The following is a 22,901-nucleotide window of genomic DNA, read 5'->3' on the forward strand; positions in this document are numbered from 1 at the left end:
ACTTCAAAGAAAAATCAAATGTCCTGTAGTAGCAAGAGAAAAAAAAACTGCAAAAATGAAACTGCATTAAAAACTGAAAATGCGTCAAAGCTCCGTTTGCTGCTCTGTGATGCTCACTGGTCTGAGCCAGATACTTGGTGTCTCATCTTGGATACAAGTTCAATGTCTGGGGTCAGGCTCTGAGCTGAGGAAATCCTCAGGATTGATTGAAGGTGCTCATCAGTAAGACGAGTCCTGTGTGAAGTTTTGTTTATCTTCATCAAAGAGAACAGTTGTTCACACAAGTATGTGCTGCCAAACATAGAGAGCGTTTGAGCAGCCTGGGAGCGCAGCTGGGGCATTGTGTCGGGATGAAACGTGGAAACTCTGCAGCGCCCACAGACTCATATTTTGCCTTCAGTGTGTCACTACATTGGAGCTCAATCAGCTCCATTTGGAGGTTTGATGGTGCGTTTTCCACGTCAGCTGCAAATGGATTACTGAGCAGTTCAAACCTGCTTTTTTGGGCTTCAAAATCGGCAAATCGCCGTGTGAAGTCAGCACCAAGTATGCCGAGTTTTTCAGCAAACTGTGTAGTTGGGAAGGCAGCGACCAGCTCTTTCATTGTTTGGCAGTGCGGAAAATGGCTCAAGTTTTCCTGCAGCATCTGCGTCTCCCACAGACGCAGCTTGGTTTTAAAAGCCCTCACTGTAGCGTACATGTCAGTGATGACACGGCCCCACCCCTGAAGCTGCAGGTTGAGCACATTCAGGTGACTCGTGATGTCACACTGAAACGCCACTTCACACAAACGTTTTATTTCGGAGCTCTGTTGTGCCTTTCCCTTTGCTTTCCATGAACTCACAGATCTCCTCACACAACTGGAAAAATCTTTCCAGCACCTTTCCCTGGCTTAGCCATTGCACCTCTGTGTGATAGGGCAAGTCACCATATTCTGTACTTAACTCCTCCAGAAAAGACTTGAATTGGCGGTGATTTAAACCTTTGGCTCTGATAAAGTTAACCGCTAATGTTATGATGCTTATCACATGTTCCATTTTCAAGGCTTTGCCACACAACGACTCCTGGTGTTTGATGCAGTGATAAGCTGTCAACTCACTTGTGACGTTTTCCTCCTTCATCTTTTCTCGGATCCTCCCCACCAATCCACTCTTTTGACCTCACATCGCAGGCGCTCCATCTGTTGTCAGTCCCACAAGTTTATCCCACAGCAGCCCCATTTTATCTACACCTCTGGACACCTCTTCAAAGAGATCTTTCCCCGTAGTTCTGCCATGCATTGGGTGTAATCCCAAAAACTCTTCTGTTACGCACAGGCTTGAGTCCACTCCACGGATGAAAATTGACAGCTGGGCAGTATCAGAAGTGTCGGTGCTCTCATCCGCAGCAAGGGAGTATGCGATGAAATCTTTTCCCTTTCCCACAAGCTGTTGTTGGAGATTGGCAGCAAGGTGCAACGGTGTTTCGGCTTAAGCTCACGTTTAAAAATGCTTGCCTTTTTTCTGGGCACACGGCGTCGCAAACTTTAATCATGCAGTTTTTAACAAATTCCCCCTCGGTAAAGGGCCGGGCTGATTTTGCAACCTCTGCTGCCACACTAAAACTGGCCTTAACAGCAGCCTCGCTTTGTGATTTGGCTTTAGTGAACATAGCCTGCTGTGACACCAGACTTCTTTAACTCCTCTACCTTCTGTAGCCTTTGTGTCGTGTCCAGATGCTCCTGTTTTCAAATTCCACCTTTCGTTTAGACATTTTTTGGGGAGAGGGATAGTTGAAAGTTGACACAAGTGGTATGTAATGACGTGCCGACACACGGGCAGTGCATTGTGGGATTTGTAGTATTATGGTGGTGCGTGCGATATACCGGCGGGCCAGCTCTAATAGTAAATAGATTTTATCATGCGGGCCAAAGATAATTCATTCACGGGCCGGATGTGGCCCGCCGGCCTTGAGTTTGACACATGTGCTCTAGGACCTCGGAAAAGTGCTTTCCGTACCTTCAGTAGCAGTTACTCTACTTTTATTCAAAGTACCCGCTGAAAGTGGCATAACTTCTACTGTGAAGGTCCTACAGCATAGTGAGTGGTGTCAATACCCATTAAAGCATCCATTGCGATTCGAATGAGACCATTGCCGGCTCTAGGACCTCGGGAAAGTGCTTTCCTGACCAGCAACAGCGTTAACAGAGAGGAAGGGAGCTGAGTACTTTAGTTGTTGCACATATTTCGAAATGCTTTCTGTTATATCAGGTAGAAATACTGTAGGAAGGATGAAGTATGTGTTTTCTCATACGTAACTAATGCTTCATAGTGTGTAGGTATTATAAATTCGTAATAATGTAAGTTTGATCTGCGACTGATGCATGTGTACTGTGAAAACATATCGAGTGGGATTGGGAATAATGAAGCGTATTTAGACAACACATGTATCAACTGGCAGAAGGCATACAATGCAGAGACAGGTACTTCTTCCCTCTGCAGATTACGTCAAACCGGTCTGGTGAAGCTATTGAGCTGGAAATGAGGATACTGTGTTGCGACACATGAGAGCACGGAAATGAAATGACAAAGGACTGGAGCTTTCCAAGAGATACGAATTCAAATTAATCCGATTTGTATGCAAATGTAGCGTTGCGTGTGCAATAAGGGAGAGGTTATGGTTAGTAAATACGAATGGGACGGAACGTTGTTGCAACATATCACTTTACCATGATCACGACAAAAAGTGTGGTATTTAATCGCGGTTATTTATTGTATATGTACTCCCTCATTTGAATGGCTTGCAGGCTCTTTCCTCACAAGTTGAGAGGTAAGGCATATCATCTGGTTACGCGTTTTTGTCCAAAAAGCGTCAATGTACAAATCAATTATGTGATGAATAAATAAATGAAAGGCTTCGGATTTCATGGTGTCGTTGTTCCATCTCTAACCCTTATTGTGTGTGTAAAGTTAATATATCTGGCTGCAATTTTACGTGGCAATGCGCCCATAGCACAGCTTATAAAGTTGTGAATATAGTTATATTATATATGCGGCAACTATAGTTTGTTGTATGAAATTATAGAACAACAATAAAGACACGCGTTGACATGTTGCTATTTTACATGTTCTAACGATATCAAACTCTTATGAAGAGGAGCGTTTGCTGCAGCAGTTGAGAAATCTCTCGTTTTCGCTCATCTCCAGCGTGATAGTTTCCAGCAAATGCTGTGTGTTTGTTCTGGAAACGTCTTTCAACATTACATTTCTTGTTTTTGCGAATTTCTCGCCACATATCAAGCACACAGGTAAGCCAGCATCGTTGGCAGTGAAAGCAAATTAATACATCCACGCAGAATTGGACTCTCTATTTTCCTCCGTGGCTTTTCTTTTGGTTGGATTTATCCATTGATAGTGTAGGCGAGGTGCATCGTTACCTTATAATAAATAATAAAACGCAGGGCTCCGTAATCTGCGCCAAGACACAGGGCGAGGGTCTGCAAATCATAAGCGTCCGGTCATGGGTAACAGCTTTGAGGAGGACGGACACAAAACGGAGGGCTTTCCTTGTGTTAGTATTGTTTCGTAGCTATTGTGAAGTCCACACGTAAACTATGAAGGAACTAAACATTGATTGCTCTCCAGAACGACTGAGACGTCAGTCAGCAGCAGAGCTAAGAGGGAGAGACGTGTGGTGACCTCATTTATTGATCCATAATCTAGTGAACTGTATGTGTAGCCTACGTGTTCATGTGAAAGTGAATGTGTGTGTGAGAGTGATAGATCACGGCCTGCAGCGCTGTAACTAATTCTGAAAAGTAAAACTTCTTAAACTTTCCCCGAAATGTGTCTGTTTGAGTTCATAGAGGAAGATGTTAGAGAAGATCGTAAGTATCAAACGCGACCTTTCATTATTAAAGACTACTTTATTACTCTAGCGTATTGTTTGTAACTAACCAACCAATCTACTTCCTGTTTACATCTGTACCCTTCCACATGGCCGGTGTGCGTGAGTAGTCACGTGATATATACCGACGGCCCCTGTTGGTCCCGCCTTATCTTCGACTTCCAAGCGAGAAGAAGTGATTGGCTGAATTACGCCACGGTCAATGGCGTCAGCGACACGCCCACTTCCTGCTACATGATAAAATGCTGTGTGTGTCACCCGCGACTCGCTTTCTAGTTTCTGCTGGAAGGTTTGTTTTGCTGTTATCAGAAGCCCGCTGGATCACATCTTTGAAGACCCGAAAGGACTCTACGAAGTTTGATCTCCAAACGACTTTTTCTCTCTGCTAAGGTGAGTTTTCTGTGTGTGAGGAAATGTGATGTAACGTTGAAACCTACTGTGGGCAATTTCCCCCAACAAAAACAAAAAAAAACAAAAAAATGTTCCACTTACACAGACCAATGCGTCTATGAAAACAGACCATAAAAAATAAACAAACAACAAACGCTCTCCTGTCGTCACACTATAAAAAACAAAAACTCCTTGATAGTATTTTCCCCCCAGTTCAGGCTACGCGTTAGCAAAGAAGTTTGAAAAAAGGGGAGTTCGGGGAACTCTCCACACTTAACAATTTTTTTTCCTTTATTGTCTTGTCTTTTAACAGGTAATCTGTAAAGATATTTAACATAGTTCTCACCACAGATTCAAGTGGAATGCTGTATCTTCTCATGACGCATATGTTTCTCGCCCTCCATAGACATTACATTACCATTACAATTAGTGCTGAGTGTTCTTTCGGCTAGACCAAACAACTGTGGTGCTTAATGTCAGAGGAAGTCACACAACAAAGACACATAAGGACCCCAAGCTTTAGATTTCATTTAGATTTTCCCCAACAGATTTTCCTAAGGGTCATCTTGAACCTATGTGGGATTGGAAAGGTTGTTGCCAAGGAGGCAAGGATATCAGCTTTTATAACTAGGACTTTCCCAGTCATTGAGAGATCCCTGTCTTGCCAATGGAGGAGTTTTCTCCTAATTTTGGGTAATTTGGACTCCCAATTGTTATTTTCCATATTGTTTCCTATTTGCACTCCTAAGACTTTGATCGTCTCTTTTTGTTGTATCAGGCCTAACTGTTCGAGTGGCTCTCTCCAGTTAAGGCAGAGAATTTCAGATTATTATTAATTTTGGTTCCGGAGGCTGCTGTGAAGTTGTCACAAATCAACATAGTCTCTCTAATGGATGAGGGTTAGGTCATCCATATACAAGCTGAGTTTTGCCTCTTTGCCTGTTGACCCTGGGATTTGGAGGCCTCTGATGTTTTTGGCTTTCCTTAAAGCACATGCTAAGGGTTCGATTGCAAGGATGAACAAGGAGGGGGAAAGTGGGCAACCCTGTCGAACGCCAGATTTTATATTGAACGGGGCTGTATTTTTTCCGTTTACAGAGGCTGTGCTTGTTATGTCAGTATACAGCAAATCTACCCATGTTCTAAATTTGTTGCCAAAATTGAGTTGGGACAGTATGGCTTTGAAGTACTGGTGACTAATACTATCAAAGGCCTTCTCCAAGTCCAGCCCCAAAATGCAGAGGGGGAGGTTACGGTCTTGGGCAAACAGGTAGGAATCTCTGACTAGGGCTAGATTGTCGGACATGGACCGGCCCTGTACCCCACATGTTTGTTCTATGCCAACCACCTGATCAATTACTGGTTGCATTCGGAAGAAAAGAGCCTTTGACAGTATCTTGACATCAACTCCTAACAACGTCAAAGGTCTCCAATTCCTCAGGTCCTTCCTCTCTCCCTTTTTTAAAAGTAGGGAGATGGAGCCTGTTCGTAAAGAAGTGGGTAATATACCTTTCCTTGAACACCTGCAACAAAGGGTCTTTTAAGCTGATCCCAAAAAGTATTGTAAAACTCTTTGGGTAAGCCGTCCAGACCTGGGGATCTATTACACTGCATGCTCTGCATTGCTAGGGTTAGCTCACTGATTGTCAGATCTCTTTCAAGAAGGTCTTTGTCTGTATTATTAAGTTTTTTGGATAAGTGGGACAGAAAGTAATGGATTGACTGTTCACATGTGGCTCTTACTTGATAAAGATCAGAGTAGAATGAGTTGACTACCTCTGATACGCCTTGAGGATCGCTAATCTCTTTGCTGTCTCTGTCTAACACACCCTCAAAACAGTGCCTTGACTTACCCAGCTTATTAAAAAAATAGCGTGTACACTTTTCATTTCATTGCACCCTACTCCTTGTGAGCACCCCTCTGCTCTTTTCGTTGTACAACATGTTAATTTTTTTCTTTAATTTTTTGATGTCCTCATTCACCTCATAACCAGATAGTAAAAGGAGATAGTAGCGTTGCAACTTTGCCTGCAGTCCTTTTTGGAGGGCTCGTTTTTTCGCTGCTGATTTTTTTCCTTCAAACATAAAAAAAACGTCTTGTTTTACATTTAATATCCTCCCACCAATCCCCCAAGGAGTCAAACAAGGGCTGCAGGGTGAACCATTGGTTAAGTTTGTCCTTGTACCTTGTCACCAACTCTTGGTTGTCTAGTAGGCTTGTGTTAAGTTTCCAGGTGCCAAGTCCAGACCCACATGAGCCTTGGACTTCTAGTAAGCTGGTGAGTTTGTGGTGGTCTGAAAGGGGGACTGGTTCGATTGTGCTGTTGAGCGTTGTGACTCCTGGTGTAGTGAGCAAGAAGTCTATGCGCGAGAAGGTTCACCCATTGGTCCAAGTGTACCCTGGAGTTGTCGGGTTTATCCGTCTGTAAACGTCAACAAGTTTACTATCAAAATTCTGCATACAAAATCATACAACTACAAACTTACAAACTTTAACATGTTTTGCATCATGCAACTTAATTCAATTTCACAGTCACAACCAGGATTTGTCAAACAAAAAAACAAAAGCAACATACTCATGTGAAGTCTTCAGGATTTACCATTCCCACCCAAAGCCTCCTTTCCACCTCTCCAATGCAGCATGCTTCCCCCACTTCCTGATGTCCCTTTCAATCCTCCCCTTTATATCTAATTCCACTCTCTTTAACACCCCCTCCAAGCAACTTCCCCTGTTTTTCCCCACCAGGTCTTGCCTAGCCACCCACAAACTCCTCTTAACCAGGCTTCTAATCAGCCACGTATGGAAAACTTTACTCCCCACGCCTCCCCCTTCTACCACCCTGGTCCATGTCAATTTAAAACCAGTATCTAACCTCACCAGCCATATAGCTGCCCTACTCCACACCATACTAGCAAAGGGACAGTCCCACATGACATGCCTGACAGTTTCCTCCCCCGCACAACCTTCCCTAGGGCACACAGGGGATCTTGCTAAACCATGCCGGTACATTAAATCTCGGACTGGCAGACACTTGTGGAGGCATAGCCAATTGAGATCTTTGAGACCATTGTCAAGCCCCCGAGGCTGTATCCCCTTCCAAATTCTTTTTGGGGTCCCCACCACTGCAGGTGCGATCACTCTCTGTCTGACAACTTTATAAAGGATTTTGTGGTTCCGTCTGACATCGCTTTCTGAGGCCTCGGAATGGGCCCGCAGCCACCTGGCTGCATACTGGTAATGCCATGGCTGTTGCTCCGCCCGGGGCGCTTAATTGCTCCAGACCAACATGTGCCTGGCCTGATAGGAAAAATAGAGCCGCAGGAAGTGTCCTGATGGATGTACGACTGGAGTTGACATCTCCCTACATAAAAAAAAACGAATATGCAGTCTAGCTTCAACGGGAGGTGTGGGACATCTCTTCCCCCTGCTTCAATCCCAGCCAGCATACGGGCCCTCGCCACATACTCATATCTCCCTCCCCACAGGAAACTGAACACAAGGCGCATAATAGGTCTCCTCATACTGACTGGCATTGGGTATATGTATGCCAAGTACACAAGAGATGGCATAATGTCTACCTTCAGAACCAGTACCTTCCCTATCAATGTCAGGCACCTGCCCTTCCAGAGTGCCAACTTCTTCTGGACTGCCAAAAAGTGCAGAGTCCAGTTGGCCGTAGCACTATGGGCTGTCTCAAAGCCGACCCCTAGTACCTTCAGAGGTTCCGTGCAGAGCGTCAGCCCCCCTGGTATCTCCGTCCTTCCTTTCCAGCGCCCAAAGAATTTCACAGAAGACTTGGCACAATTAAGTTTCGCACCAGCCACCTTACCAAAGCTCTGGAAAATCTCCAAGGCTCGAAGTAGGCATGCATCGGTGTTCAGCAGCAGTGTGGTGTCATCTGCATACTGAGACAGTTTTACTCGTAAGCCCCCGCTGCCAGGTAGCAGGAAACCTCTCACAGCCGGATCAGCCCGAATGGCCGCCGCCAGGGGCTCCATGTAAAGGATGTAAAGCAGTGGTGAAAGCGGACACCCCTGTCTTACCCCTGAGAACAACCCAAAAATGTCTCCTAGGTGGCCGTTAACTGAAACCATGCTCCCGACCCCTGTGTACAATACGCGTATCCATCCCATAAAAGTCTGACTGAAACCCAACCTCTGTAAAACTCTAAACATAAAACCCCAATGAACCCTGTCAAAAGCTTTTGCCTGGTCTAGACCAACCACCATCAGTGGCAGGTGCCGGTCTTCCGCCCACGCGACAGTGTCCCGAATGAGCTGTAGATTCCATCTCACCGAGCGCCCCGCTACCCCACATGTTTGGTCCACATGGACCACATGAGGAAGCGCTATGCCCAGACGATCTGCTAGGACCTTTGCTAGGAGTTTGTAGTCAACACACAGCATGGTCAGTGGTCGCCAGTTCCCTAGATCGGCACGATCCCCCTTCTTATAAAGCAGGGAGATAACTCCGGTGGCCGCAGACCCCCCCATTGTACCTGTGAGGAGTATTGCAGACAACACCTCCAACAACACAGGCCCAAGTATATCCCAAAACTTGAGGTAAAACTCTGCTGGCAGCCCGTCGATGCCAGGCACCTTCCGCCTCTTCATTCTCTGGAGGGCCCCCTCTATCTCTATTAAGGTGAGCGGGCCCTCCAAAGCCCGTACTATATCCTCCGGCACCCGCTGGGTCAGAAAATCCAGGAATACCTCCCCTCCTCCTACATCTATATCTTTCTCCCTAAACTGTGTGCGATAGTAGTCAGTGGCTGCCTGCCCCATCTCTACCCTTTCTGACACCACCCTACCCTGCTTGTCCATTACCCCGGTCACTACCTGTTTTGCCCTATCCGCCCATACTGAGCTGAAGAAAGCAGCGGAACACGTCTCAAACTCCTCACGGAATCTTTCACGCGATCGCAACAGGTATGCCCTGGCCTTACCCTCATATGCGTCCCTAAGCTGTGTTTTAAGTGAGTCACAAGCCTGCTGATTTATAATGCCGCCCCAGTTTCCCCCGGCGTACTCAAGCTCGAGAAGGCGCTGAAGGCTATACACCTCCCTCCTTGCCATGCTCGCCTTCCTTCTACAAAATTTTAAACAAAAACATTTTATCCGCTCTTTAGCAACCTCCCACCACTCAATTACTCCGGAACACAAAGATCTTAGTCCTTTCAGGCCTGTGAAAAATGAACGAAAATTTCGGTTGAAAACCTCCTCCTCCAGGATGCTGACGTTAAGGCGCCAGTACCCAGCCCCAAACACTGGCACATCCGAGTGCACTTCCAATAGCAACCCGTCATGATCTGAGAAGAACACAGGGAGTAGTCTGCCTGCCGATAGCCTAAAAGACTTGGAAAGAAAGACATAATCCAAACATTTTACAATGCCCCTAGAGTTGCGCCATGTCGGACCTGTTACCTGTGGCCTGACCGCCCTCGCCCCATCTACCAGGCCATGTTTAGCCATGAGGTTAGAAATAAAACCATCGCCAGTATCCTTGCCCAACTCAACATTAAAATCCCCCCCAATCACGACCTGCCTGCTGGTGGTCAGGTGCGGCTCCAATTGGCCCGCCGTGTCTTGCCTTTCTGTTGGAGTTTGTGGTCCATAGACCACAATTACCCTAAGCTTGACTGTCCCCCATGTGATGTCTGCGCCCATTATCCTCCCCTGGACAATAAGAAAGGAAGACTCCACCTTGATCTCTTGAAACCCAAATAAAATCCCAACCCCAGAAGAGTGGACTCCCCCTACGCTCCAAACTGAGTCCCCTTTTGTCCACTCCCTCGAAAAAAAACCCACATCCCCCCCATCCCGTAAATGTACCTCCTGCAAAAAACAAAAAGCAACCTTGTGCGAGTCCACAAAATCAAAAACAACCCTTCTTTTAACTGAGTCCCTCATTCCCCTTGCGTTTATAGTGAGAACCCGAAAAGACCCCATTGTGCACATTTCTTAATGCTGGTTCCCACTACCCTAAAGGTATCCACCGACTTTATCCATCTCGTCACCCCAGGAAAAGGACACCGCATTTGGCGACGTCGTTGGTATTTTATGCCCCTCATATAGCAGGCCTGGGAGCTCGAAGCTCAGGCCTAACCCTTCTGTTAGTATGGCAGCTGCTTCTCCCAAAAACTGCTCATCCTCCTCCCTTCCCACCCTTTGACCTGTGTCCCCCTCTTTCTGCTCCTGGGCCCCTCCTTCCTCCACTCTGTCAGCGACCGCCCCATGCTGTCCAGTTCCCTCTCCCCTCCCCCCCTCATTCCTACCCATTTTGGTCTGCCCCCCTTTCCCCTCCCCCTTCGACTTTTTACTTCGTACCTCCTCCCCACTCTCTCCAACCTCTGTCGGGAGTCCTGTTCCAAAAGCTTGTGAACCTTTCCGTGCCCCTTGCTTCGACGTGGAGGGAGCAGGATCGGAAATGAGGGCTGGAAAATCCTCCATAGCGTCCGTGGGTGTGTGGGCCATTCCGTCTGTTCTGGCGGCACCCTCCTCCCGGGGCGGTGCCTCCCCTTTTCCCCCCGAAGTGTCAGCTCCGGAGCCCTCCTGTACATCCTCTCCCTGCCCTTATGTCCATGTTTGGATCCTCTACTCTGCTCGCCTGCCTCTATAGATTTGGCAGCCTCAGCGAAAGTTTTCTTGCGGCCAGGACAGCCTCTGTACAGGTGGTCCGTTCCACCGCAACCATGGCAAGTCCTTGGCTCTGTGCAGTCCTTGGGCGAATGCCCTGTTTGTCCACAGAAACGACATCTTGTCTCTGCACAGCCTGCCTCTGCATGACCTGACTGTCTGCACTTCCTGCAGAAAGCAGGTTGCCGCGGGTAGAACAGGTACCCACGATCTCCACCAAGGCTGAAGAAGGCAGGAGGGTGTTTCAGACCTCCTGAACCTTCTGCGTCGGGATACAGCAGTACCTGGAACTGCCGCCGTCTAGTCCAAAAACCCAGGGGGTCCTTTATATGCCTTGCAGCCGTCACCACCTCACCATACTGCCCCAGGAATGCAGCGAGCGCTGAGTCCTTTACAAAGGGGTTGTACATATGCACACTTATTGTTCTGAAGTTTGGTCTGTCCAGGTTAAGTACATTGTAGCCGGCTAGCGGCCTTACCCCTGCCTCTGATCGACACATTTCAGCTACTCTGCCGTAGACGTCCTCGTTCCTCAGGGTGACGTCGAAAGCTTTCTCTTGCTGGTTCCACTGGATGCAGTAAACCTCCTCCACCTTCAGATGTATCTGGCCGATTATCACTTGCCTGCCGAAGAACTCTCTTGACTGCAGTCTCTCTTCTCCCGTTGTTGCCTGAAATCGTAGCGTGTATCTCAGCCCGACCCTTGGGATCGACTGCTCTTCCTGGCCCCTTGGGGCCATTCCTATAACGTTGCTAGATCTCCCTCTCTGCTGTACTCTTCTGCAACACAACTTGATCTTAGCCAAAAGGCCGAGAAGCGATGAGCCCCAACTGTTTGCTTCCTGGGGCAACCTCCTGACACATTTCTCCCTTGTCATGGTGCAGTTCTTTCAAAGGGGCATAGCAGTGGCTGCCACTTGGCACACGCGTCCGAGCACTCCGTGGTCAAGCACCTTGGTCTAGTTAAGGACAGCTTTCTTTCTTTCTTTCTTTTCACAAGTGTACAAGGCTCAGCCAAATGGCAAAGCCTGCTAAAAATAGGTTGAACTCATTGGTGTTCCTCTCCACGGAAGTCTTTAGTAAAAGGCGAAAGACTTGTGCGTTATGAAGAGAAACCAAAGTAAGTAGAGCACTCTTGTCAAGAGCAGCCAAAGTCCCTAGTTGTCCCAGTCAAAACGCTCATGGTAAGCCAAAGTTGACGTGTCCTGTTCCTAATCTGAAGCCACACCCATTCCCATACCCCTGACCACATCTGAAAGAGGGTAATATTCTCCAAAGTACTATTTCCTTCCCTCCAATCAAAAGTACGAAGCGCTTGATTTTTTCTTTCAACATAACAATCAGGGGAGAGCGCGAACGCAGTCCCCCACTACCAGAAATTATGCAGTCGAGATTCCCACATTTGGGGAGCTCGCTCGCAGAGCTCGAGTCTACAGTCGTGCAATGTCTACAGTGACTGTAGACATTTACGCGTCCTAATTGGTCAGTTTGACTGTGGACTACCAATTGGATCGGAGCTACTGACTGTAGACTACCAATCACAAGTGGACCTGCAAATCTTGAATACATCAAGGTGGAGTTGCGAATCTACCCACAGCGTTGACCTTGCAGTAATTCTGGTAAGACTGAAATATTTTTGACTTTATAATTATTTATACAAATCACTGTTTATACTGCCCAATTGTCTTTTGGAACAAAATCGGATATAGTGATAATGTTAGCTAGCTAGCTAAGACTTCCTTCAATAGGTTAGCAGCTCTCAATAACATCTCTTCGAAATTGTATTACTGTCAATATCTATTTTATCTTGTGTTAACCTTTAAATACTCTTCAAATCCGAACACAACACAACAGCAAGTGTTCGTTGTGTGCGGCGGGTCAGGTAACGTACGTGTTCAGCTAAGGCTAGTTAACGGTCGACATCTCTCAGCTATACTTGTTTGAAATTATAATGCATTTGTTATAACGTTACCACTACTGAAAATGATTTTTCAATATGCATTTTATCTTGTGTTAACCCGTTAACCCAAAACCTGATGCTCGAGTACGGGCCGGGTCCGGTAAGATAACGTTAACGTTATCTAGCGTCTCTAAATAACCTCTTAAATCATTATTACGAATGCCAAATCTTCTTTGCATCCCAAAACAGCCAGTCAGTCACTCATTAATCAATAGTTAACCAACTATTAGCCAGTGTTCCAGAGACAGTATTTTTGAGGGTTTAAATTCGTTCTTTTAATAATTTACGTGCTGTCATATTTCTGATGTGTTACTGGCGCGATGACATGCACACTCTTGAGTTTTGCCATGAGTAAAAACATGAAACTTATCCAAAGGGAAGCTGAACAGTTGATAAAATATCAGAGGAATCAGTCAGTGTTGTAGGCACAGGAGCTAACGTTATGAGAACTCTCCCTCAGAGATCTCTAATCTAATCTGTAATCAGGGTTTAGCAGTTGTCATCCTGCTCCGACACCTCCTCCTCTTCTTCCCTGGGTGCTAAAAGGATATCAATGGCCTGTTGTACGTTCATTGTTATATTAGTAATGTATTATTATAATATAACAATATCTAATATAGTAATAATAATATTTTGTTGTTGTGGTGTTACTCTACAAGTGTATTTCAGCAACATTTGAAGATGGCGACCCCCGTAATCCGCATCATCAACCCAGATGCCCCTGGGAATCGTCAGCAGGCCGTAGTGACAGCAACCAAAGAAGCCCGTGACTACAGGGAGAAGAGAACAGTCTTCCCCAAACCTCCACAGGAGCTGCTGTACGAGACCTCTTCTCTGGCCCACGCAGAGAAGCTCCTTCGAGCAGAGGGTGTACCCACACCATCGCGTCAGCTGTGTTTGGGAAAGCTGGTCGTTCCATTTGGCCAGTACGAACACGCACCATTCCACTGGCTTGTGGCAAACGATGTCGGCTACATGAAGTGGTAAGCATGTTATATTATCATTATTATATCAATACCATTGTAGGCTATGCAGTTTAAATACAATGTTTATGGGCCTGTATATCTGTTTGCACAAAAACTTTCATCAGTGTTTATTATTCACCTTTGCAAAGTTTCTTTACTCGATATCTCCAGTGCAGTGATATTAATGATATAAGTACTAAGTTGATGTGTATGATTCCAGCATGCTCGACAAGCACAGAGCGGAGACAACAAACCCACAGAGAAAGGGGAAGGTGGGCAACCAGTTGGTGAAGGAGTACCTGAATGAATACGCAGAGAGCTTCCCACAAGTCTCCAGTCTCCTTGAGGCCTGATGGAGTATGTGCCCACACACCCAGCATGGCAGGGACTAAAGTGTTGAAGGGAAGGACGGACATAATCATGCCATTCTCCCGGCCTCAACCACCACTGCCACTTTTGCTACCGGCAGTTAGAAACCCCTCTGCCACCTCTACCATCAGCAGACCTGTGCCCTCCCTCTCTGCATCCACAGCAACCGCTGAGACTGCTGGCCCCTCCACACGGCCCATACTGCCTGCTCCTCCTACGACATCAGTCCCTACAACTCTGCCCACAATGTCTGCTCCTCCTACTCTGCCCACAATGTCTGCTCCACTTGAGTTAAGCCCACCGCCCTGGGCCAGAGCTACGCAGTACAAGAGAAAGAGTCTGGAACAGCCCTCTGCAGTAGGAGTAAAGGTGTCACAAGTGTAGAATCTGCCTGCCTGTACATGCTGTGGCCAACCGACCCAGGGACATAAAAAGTACAAAAGAAAGGCTTTCTGCCCTGTAAAAATGATGTCCACATCAAAAGGTCTGGACAACACAGTGTACAACAGCTACGAACACTTTACCTCTGTTGTGGACAAGTTGGAGCGATGAGCTGTAGACACCCTGTAAATATCTGTACATACTCGTGCACATTGTAAATAGTTAAGATCTTCATGTGCATATTGTAGTCTTCTTTTTTATGACTGCACGGTTTTTTCTGATTGTTCTCCATTTCATGCACTGTATTCAATAAAGTGTTAAGTGTTACAGTAACATTGAGTTGTGGAATATCAATTAATGAATACAACAACAGAAGTGTTTGTTTTCATCAACAATATGGACACGGGTATATAGAGGTCCAGATTACTTGCATGTCAGTGCATATGCCTCTATTACAATGACATCAGATCATTTTGCAATAGAAACATTAAACAGCCTCAGAAAATATAAAACTACTTCTAATTAGCCTCCCAGGTGTCATAAGGGAATTCGAAAAGACAGAAGTGACAAATGTAAACAAAAATCATTCTCTCACATGTCTCATTTTGATTTGGAATAAGATTCATTTTATTGAAAAAAGATAGGACAGTAACCTGAATAAATGACATGAATTATGGAGCATTTGCTGACACAAATATACTTGAGATTCTCTATTTATAGCGTCATTCTATTATAACATCAACAGGTATCACAATAAATAGCTAATTACAATCTGAAATGGACAATTTTACACACATGAATCAATCCAGATGATGATAACAGTGTCTGCAACATCTACTTTGAAAGGAGGTGAGGCGTGTTCTAGACTCCTCCTGTGACTCCTTCATATTCCACACGTGGGAATATTGTGTGCATATTTCCCGGTGGTGGGGACTCTGTTGACTCTGTTGACTTAAAGATCTTCAGGTATGAAGGGACACGTCTAGCAGCTGCTGGACCAATGTGCAGATTTCTGTTTCCAGATCTTATGTATTGTGGTGCATGTATGAAAATAATCATGAAAGAAGTCATTTGTGATGCACAAACTAACATGTGCTTGGAGTAGATGGTGGTACATGATTCTGCTGCACAGTTTGACAACTTCAGGGACGAATATCCATTCTACATTTATTGATTCCAACGATATTAATAGACCACTTGATGGCGACATTACACATTCTTCAAATAACGCAGACTTTATGCAGGCTTTGACCGCTGGGGGAGCAAATGTTTCACTTTCGCACAGTAGACTGTATGCCAATGACGTTTCGGGAGATTGCACTACAGCACGGCGCATCCCTGCTAGCAGTCGTCAGCACAACCGGAGTGCAATGTCTGGGCCTCGCCCTGGGTGAACCACCTTCTTGATCATGGTATCTTCCCTGCCAGGTAAGTATGAGTTGGAAGAGACAGAGCCAGGGGCGGCATTCCCAGACACAGTACTCCGGATGACGGTTCCCAGATGGCATAATCCCAGCGTGCAGTACTTTAGCATTAGCTTCCCTTGGCAAGCTGTTTCAGCTTCTGAGGAAGCAAACACAGCCCAGCAACCAAACGAAAGCCTAACATCTAGGCACGCTGACAATAGAAGAATCGTCGGAACACATTTCTCCCACAAAGAAGGGGAAATATCGGTGAGGAGAACACACAATCACTTTAGGCCCATCCAGAAGGCCACACCCACTTCACTCTGCGAACCCGGGCAATTTGCATTACTCAACATACATCTTCAAAGCATACGACAGACACTGCTGTACAGCAACGCTTGCACTTTTCTGGACAAACTGCAAAAGAAATAAAGGCTACAGAAGGACCTCAACCCACAATCTGACTCGGAGGACAGAAATTTCCCCCAGCAGTCGGGGCTGATGTATACAGTGATTTGAGGCTGGGAGCACAGCGATGTTCCACGAGGGGCGTCCATAAGGAATAAACAGGGTCTTTGTTTGACACAAGCCTTGAAGACAGACAGCGAATGAGACTCTCGTCGCTCACTACAGCGTGAAGTTAATCAACAGACTGTTCCATTTGGATTGGTGTTTAGTTGTCCACAAGGCCTTTGAGGAGTGCACCGTTCCCGGCAATGCTGCAATACCGGGTCAATGCGTGGAGTGAACGGAGCAAGCTCCTTTTTCATCTCCTGTTGCTAAAAATCTGCTTAATACATTATCCTCATATAGAGGACATATCAGATATTAAACTGATAAGAACAGATACTACACTTGATCTTAGCCAAAAGGCCGAGAAGCGATGAACCCCAACTGTTTGCTTCCTGGGGCAACCTCCTGACACATTTCCCCCTTGTCATGGTGCAGTTCTTTCAAAGGGGCATAGCAGTGGCTGCCACTTGGCACACCTGTCCGAGCACTCCGTGGTCAAGCACCTTGGTCTAGTTAAGGACAGCTTTCTTTCTTTCTTTCTTTTCACAAGTGTACAAGGCTCAGCCAAATGGCAAAGCCTGCTAAAAATAGGTTGAACTCATTGGTGTTCCTCTCCACGGAAGTCTTTAGTAAAAGGCGAAAGACTTGTGCGTTATGAAGAGAAACCAAAGTAAGTAGAGCACTCTTGTCAAGAGCAGCCAAAGTCCCTAGTTGTCCCAGTCAAAACGCTCATGGTAAGCCAAAGTTGACGTGTCCTGGTCCTAATCTGAAGCCACACCCATTCCCATACCCCTGACCACATCTGAAAGAGGGTAATATTCTCCAAAGGTCTATTTCCTTCCCTCTAATCAAAAGTACGAACCGCTTGATATTTTCTTTCAACATAACAATCAGGGGAGAGCGCGAACGCAGTCCCCCACTACCAGAAATTATGCAGTCGAGATTCCCACATTTGGGGAATTCGCAGCGGTCAGCACAACCGGAGTGCAATGGCTGGGCCTCGCCCTGGGTGAACCACCTTCTTGATCATGGTATCTTCCCTGCCAGGTAAGTATGAGTTGGAAGAGACAGAGCCAGGGGCGGCATTCTCAGACACAGTACTCCGGATGACGGTTCCCAGATGGCATAATCCCAGCGTGCAGTACTTTAGCATTAGCTTCCCTTGGCAAGCTGTTTTAGCTTCTGAGGAAGCAAACACAGCCCAGCAACCAAACGAAAGCCTAACATCTAGGCACGCTGACAATAGAAGAATCGTCGGAACACATTTCTCCCACAAAGAAGGGGAAATATTGGTGAGGAGAACCCACAATCACTTTAGGCCCATCCAGAAGGCCACACCCACTTCACTCTGCGAACCCGGGCAATTTGCATTACTCAACATACATCTTCAAAGCATACGACAGACACTGCTGTACAGCAACGCTTGCACTTTTCTGGACAAACTGCAAAAGAAATAAAGGCTACAGAAGGACCTCAACCCACAATCTGACTCGGAGGACAGAAATTTCCCCCAGCAGTCGGGGCTGATGTATACAGTGATTTGAGGCTGGGAGCACAGCGATGTTCCACGAGGGGCGTCCATAAGGAATAAACAGGGTCTTTGTTTGACACAAGCCTTGAAGACAGACAGCGATTGAGACTCTCGTCGCTCACTACAGCGTGAAGTTAATCAACAGACTGTTCCATTTGGATTGGTGTTTAGTTGTCCACAAGGCCTTTGAGGAGTGCACCGTTCCCGGCAATGCTGCAATACCGGGTCAATGCGTGGAGTGAACGGAGCAAGCTCCTTTTTCATCTCCTGTTGCTAAAAATCTGCTTAATACATTATCCTCATATAGAGGACATATCAGATATTAAACTGATAAGAACAGATACTACACTTGATCTTAGCCAAAAGGCCGAGAAGCGATGAACCCCAACTGTTTGCTTCCTGGGGCAACCTCCTGACACATTTCCCCCTTGTCATGGTGCAGTTCTTTCAAAGGGGCATAGCAGTGGCTGCCACTTGGCACACCTGTCCGAGCACTCCGTGGTCAAGCACCTTGGTCTAGTTAAGGACAGCTTTCTTTCTTTCTTTCTTTTCACAAGTGTACAAGGCTCAGCCAAATGGCAAAGCCTGCTAAAAATAGGTTGAACTCATTGGTGTTCCTCTCCACGGAAGTCTTTAGTAAAAGGCGAAAGACTTGTGCGTTATGAAGAGAAACCAAAGTAAGTAGAGCACTCTTGTCAAGAGCAGCCAAAGTCCCTAGTTGTCCCAGTCAAAACGCTCATGGTAAGCCAAAGTTGACGTGTCCTGGTCCTAATCTGAAGCCACACCCATTCCCATACCCCTGACCACATCTGAAAGAGGGTAATATTCTCCAAAGGTCTATTTCCTTCCCTCTAATCAAAAGTACGAACCGCTTGATATTTTCTTTCAACATAACAATCAGGGGAGAGCGCGAACGCAGTCCCCCACTACCAGAAATTATGCAGTCGAGATTCCCACATTTGGGGAATTCGCAGTGGTCAGCACAACCGGAGTGCAATGGCTGGGCCTCGCCCTGGGTGAACCACCTTCTTGATCATGGTATCTTCCCTGCCAGGTAAGTATGAGTTGGAAGAGACAGAGCCAGGGGCGGCATTCCCAGACACAGTACTCCGGATGACGGTTCCCAGATGGCATAATCCCAGCGTGCAGTACTTTAGCATTAGCTTCCCTTGGCAAGCTGTTTCTGCTTCTGAGGAAAGGCTACAGAAGGACCTCAACCCACAATCTGACTCGGAGGACAGAAATTTCCCCCAGCAGTCGGGGCTGATGTATACAGTGATTTGAGGCTGGGAGCACAGCGATGTTCCACGAGGGGCGTCCATAAGGAATAAACAGGGTCTTTGTTTGACACAAGCCTTGAAGACAGACAGCGAATGAGACTCTCGTCGCTCACTACAGCGTGAAGTTAATCAACAGACTGTTCCATTTGGATTGGTGTTTAGTTGTCCACAAGGCCTTTGAGGAGTGCACCGTTCCCGGCAATGCTGCAATACCGGGTCAATGCGTGGAGTGAACGGAGCAAGCTCCTTTTTCATCTCCTGTTGCTAAAAATCTGCTTAATACATTATCCTCATATAGAGGACATATCAGATATTAAACTGATAAGAACAGATACTACACTTGATCTTAGCCAAAAGGCCGAGAAGCGATGAACCCCAACTGTTTGCTTCCTGGGGCAACCTCCTGACACATTTCCCCCTTGTCATGGTGCAGTTCTTTCAAAGGGGCATAGCAGTGGCTGCCACTTGGCACACCTGTCCGAGCACTCCGTGGTCAAGCACCTTGGTCTAGTTAAGGACAGCTTTCTTTCTTTCTTTCTTTTCACAAGTGTACAAGGCTCAGCCAAATGGCAAAGCCTGCTAAAAATAGGTTGAACTCATTGGTGTTCCTCTCCACGGAAGTCTTTAGTAAAAGGCGAAAGACTTGTGCGTTATGAAGAGAAACCAAAGTAAGTAGAGCACTCTTGTCAAGAGCAGCCAAAGTCCCTAGTTGTCCCAGTCAAAACGCTCATGGTAAGCCAAAGTTGACGTGTCCTGGTCCTAATCTGAAGCCACACCCATTCCCATACCCCTGACCACATCTGAAAGAGGGTAATATTCTCCAAAGGTCTATTTCCTTCCCTCTAATCAAAAGTACGAACCGCTTGATATTTTCTTTCAACATAACAATCAGGGGAGAGCGCGAACGCAGTCCCCCACTACCAGAAATTATGCAGTCGAGATTCCCACATTTGGGGAATTCGCAGTGGTCAGCACAACCGGAGTGCAATGGCTGGGCCTCGCCCTGGGTGAACCACCTTCTTGATCATGGTATCTTCCCTGCCAGGTAAGTATGAGTTGGAAGAGACAGAGCCAGGGGCGGCATTCCCAGACACAGTACTCCGGATGACGGTTCCCAGATGGCATAATCCCAGCGTGCAGTACTTTAGCATTAGCTTCCCTTGGCAAGCTGTTTCTGCTTCTGAGGAAAGGCTACAGAAGGACCTCAACCCACAATCTGACTCGGAGGACAGAAATTTCCCCCAGCAGTCGGGGCTGATGTATACAGTGATTTGAGGCTGGGAGCACAGCGATGTTCCACGAGGGGCGTCCATAAGGAATAAACAGGGTCTTTGTTTGACACAAGCCTTGAAGACAGACAGCGAATGAGACTCTCGTCGCTCACTACAGCGTGAAGTTAATCAACAGACTGTTCCATTTGGATTGGTGTTTAGTTGTCCACAAGGCCTTTGAGGAGTGCACCGTTCCCGGCAATGCTGCAATACCGGGTCAATGCGTGGAGTGAACGGAGCAAGCTCCTTTTTCATCTCCTGTTGCTAAAAATCTGCTTAATACATTATCCTCATATAGAGGACATATCAGATATTAAACTGATAAGAACAGATACTACACTTGATCTTAGCCAAAAGGCCGAGAAGCGATGAACCCCAACTGTTTGCTTCCTGGGGCAACCTCCTGACACATTTCCCCCTTGTCATGGTGCAGTTCTTTCAAAGGGGCATAGCAGTGGCTGCCACTTGGCACACCTGTCCGAGCACTCCGTGGTCAAGCACCTTGGTCTAGTTAAGGACAGCTTTCTTTCTTTCTTTCTTTTCACAAGTGTACAAGGCTCAGCCAAATGGCAAAGCCTGCTAAAAATAGGTTGAACTCATTGGTGTTCCTCTCCACGGAAGTCTTTAGTAAAAGGCGAAAGACTTGTGCGTTATGAAGAGAAACCAAAGTAAGTAGAGCACTCTTGTCAAGAGCAGCCAAAGTCCCTAGTTGTCCCAGTCAAAACGCTCATGGTAAGCCAAAGTTGACGTGTCCTGGTCCTAATCTGAAGCCACACCCATTCCCATACCCCTGACCACATCTGAAAGAGGGTAATATTCTCCAAAGGTCTATTTCCTTCCCTCTAATCAAAAGTACGAACCGCTTGATATTTTCTTTCAACATAACAATCAGGGGAGAGCGCGAACGCAGTCCCCCACTACCAGAAATTATGCAGTCGAGATTCCCACATTTGGGGAATTCGCAGTGGTCAGCACAACCGGAGTGCAATGGCTGGGCCTCGCCCTGGGTGAACCACCTTCTTGATCATGGTATCTTCCCTGCCAGGTAAGTATGAGTTGGAAGAGACAGAGCCAGGGGCGGCATTCCCAGACACAGTACTCCGGATGACGGTTCCCAGATGGCATAATCCCAGCGTGCAGTACTTTAGCATTAGCTTCCCTTGGCAAGCTGTTTCAGCTTCTGAGGAAGCAAACACAGCCCAGCAACCAAACGAAAGCCTAACATCTAGGCACGCTGACAATAGAAGAATCGTCAGAACACATTTCTCCCACAAAGAAGGGGAAATATCGGTGAGGAGAACCCACAATCACTTTAGGCCCATCCAGAAGGCCACACCCACTTCACTCTGCGAACCCGGGCAATTTGCATTACTCAACATACATCTTCAAAGCATACGACAGACACTGCTGTACAGCAACGCTTGCACTTTTCTGGACAAACTGCAAAAGAAATAAAGGCTACAGAAGGACCTCAACCCACAATCTGACTCGGAGGACAGAAATTTCCCCCAGCAGTCGGGGCTGATGTATACAGTGATTTGAGGCTGGGAGCACAGCGATGTTCCACGAGGGGCGTCCATAAGGAATAAACAGGGTCTTTGTTTGACACAAGCCTTGAAGACAGACAGCGAATGAGACTCTCGTCGCTCACTACAGCGTGAAGTTAATCAACAGACTGTTCCATTTGGATTGGTGTTTAGTTGTCCACAAGGCCTTTGAGGAGTGCACCGTTCCCGGCAATGCTGCAATACCGGGTCAATGCGTGGAGTGAACGGAGCAAGCTCCTTTTTCATCTCCTGTTGCTAAAAATCTGCTTAATACATTATCCTCATATAGAGGACATATCAGATATTAAACTGATAAGAACAGATACTACACTTGATCTTAGCCAAAAGGCCGAGAAGCGATGAACCCCAACTGTTTGCTTCCTGGGGCAACCTCCTGACACATTTCCCCCTTGTCATGGTGCAGTTCTTTCAAAGGGGCATAGCAGTGGCTGCCACTTGGCACACCTGTCCGAGCACTCCGTGGTCAAGCACCTTGGTCTAGTTAAGGACAGCTTTCTTTCTTTCTTTTCACAAGTGTACAAGGCTCAGCCAAATGGCAAAGCCTGCTAAAAATAGGTTGAACTCATTGGTGTTCCTCTCCACGGAAGTCTTTAGTAAAAGGCGAAAGACTTGTGCGTTATGAAGAGAAACCAAAGTAAGTAGAGCACTCTTGTCAAGAGCAGCCAAAGTCCCTAGTTGTCCCAGTCAAAACGCTCATGGTAAGCCAAAGTTGACGTGTCCTGGTCCTAATCTGAAGCCACACCCAT

This window comes from Pholis gunnellus (genome assembly GCF_910591455.1).
Source record: "Pholis gunnellus genome assembly, chromosome: 3".
In the NCBI taxonomy this organism is placed as follows: domain Eukaryota; kingdom Metazoa; phylum Chordata; class Actinopteri; order Perciformes; family Pholidae; genus Pholis; species Pholis gunnellus.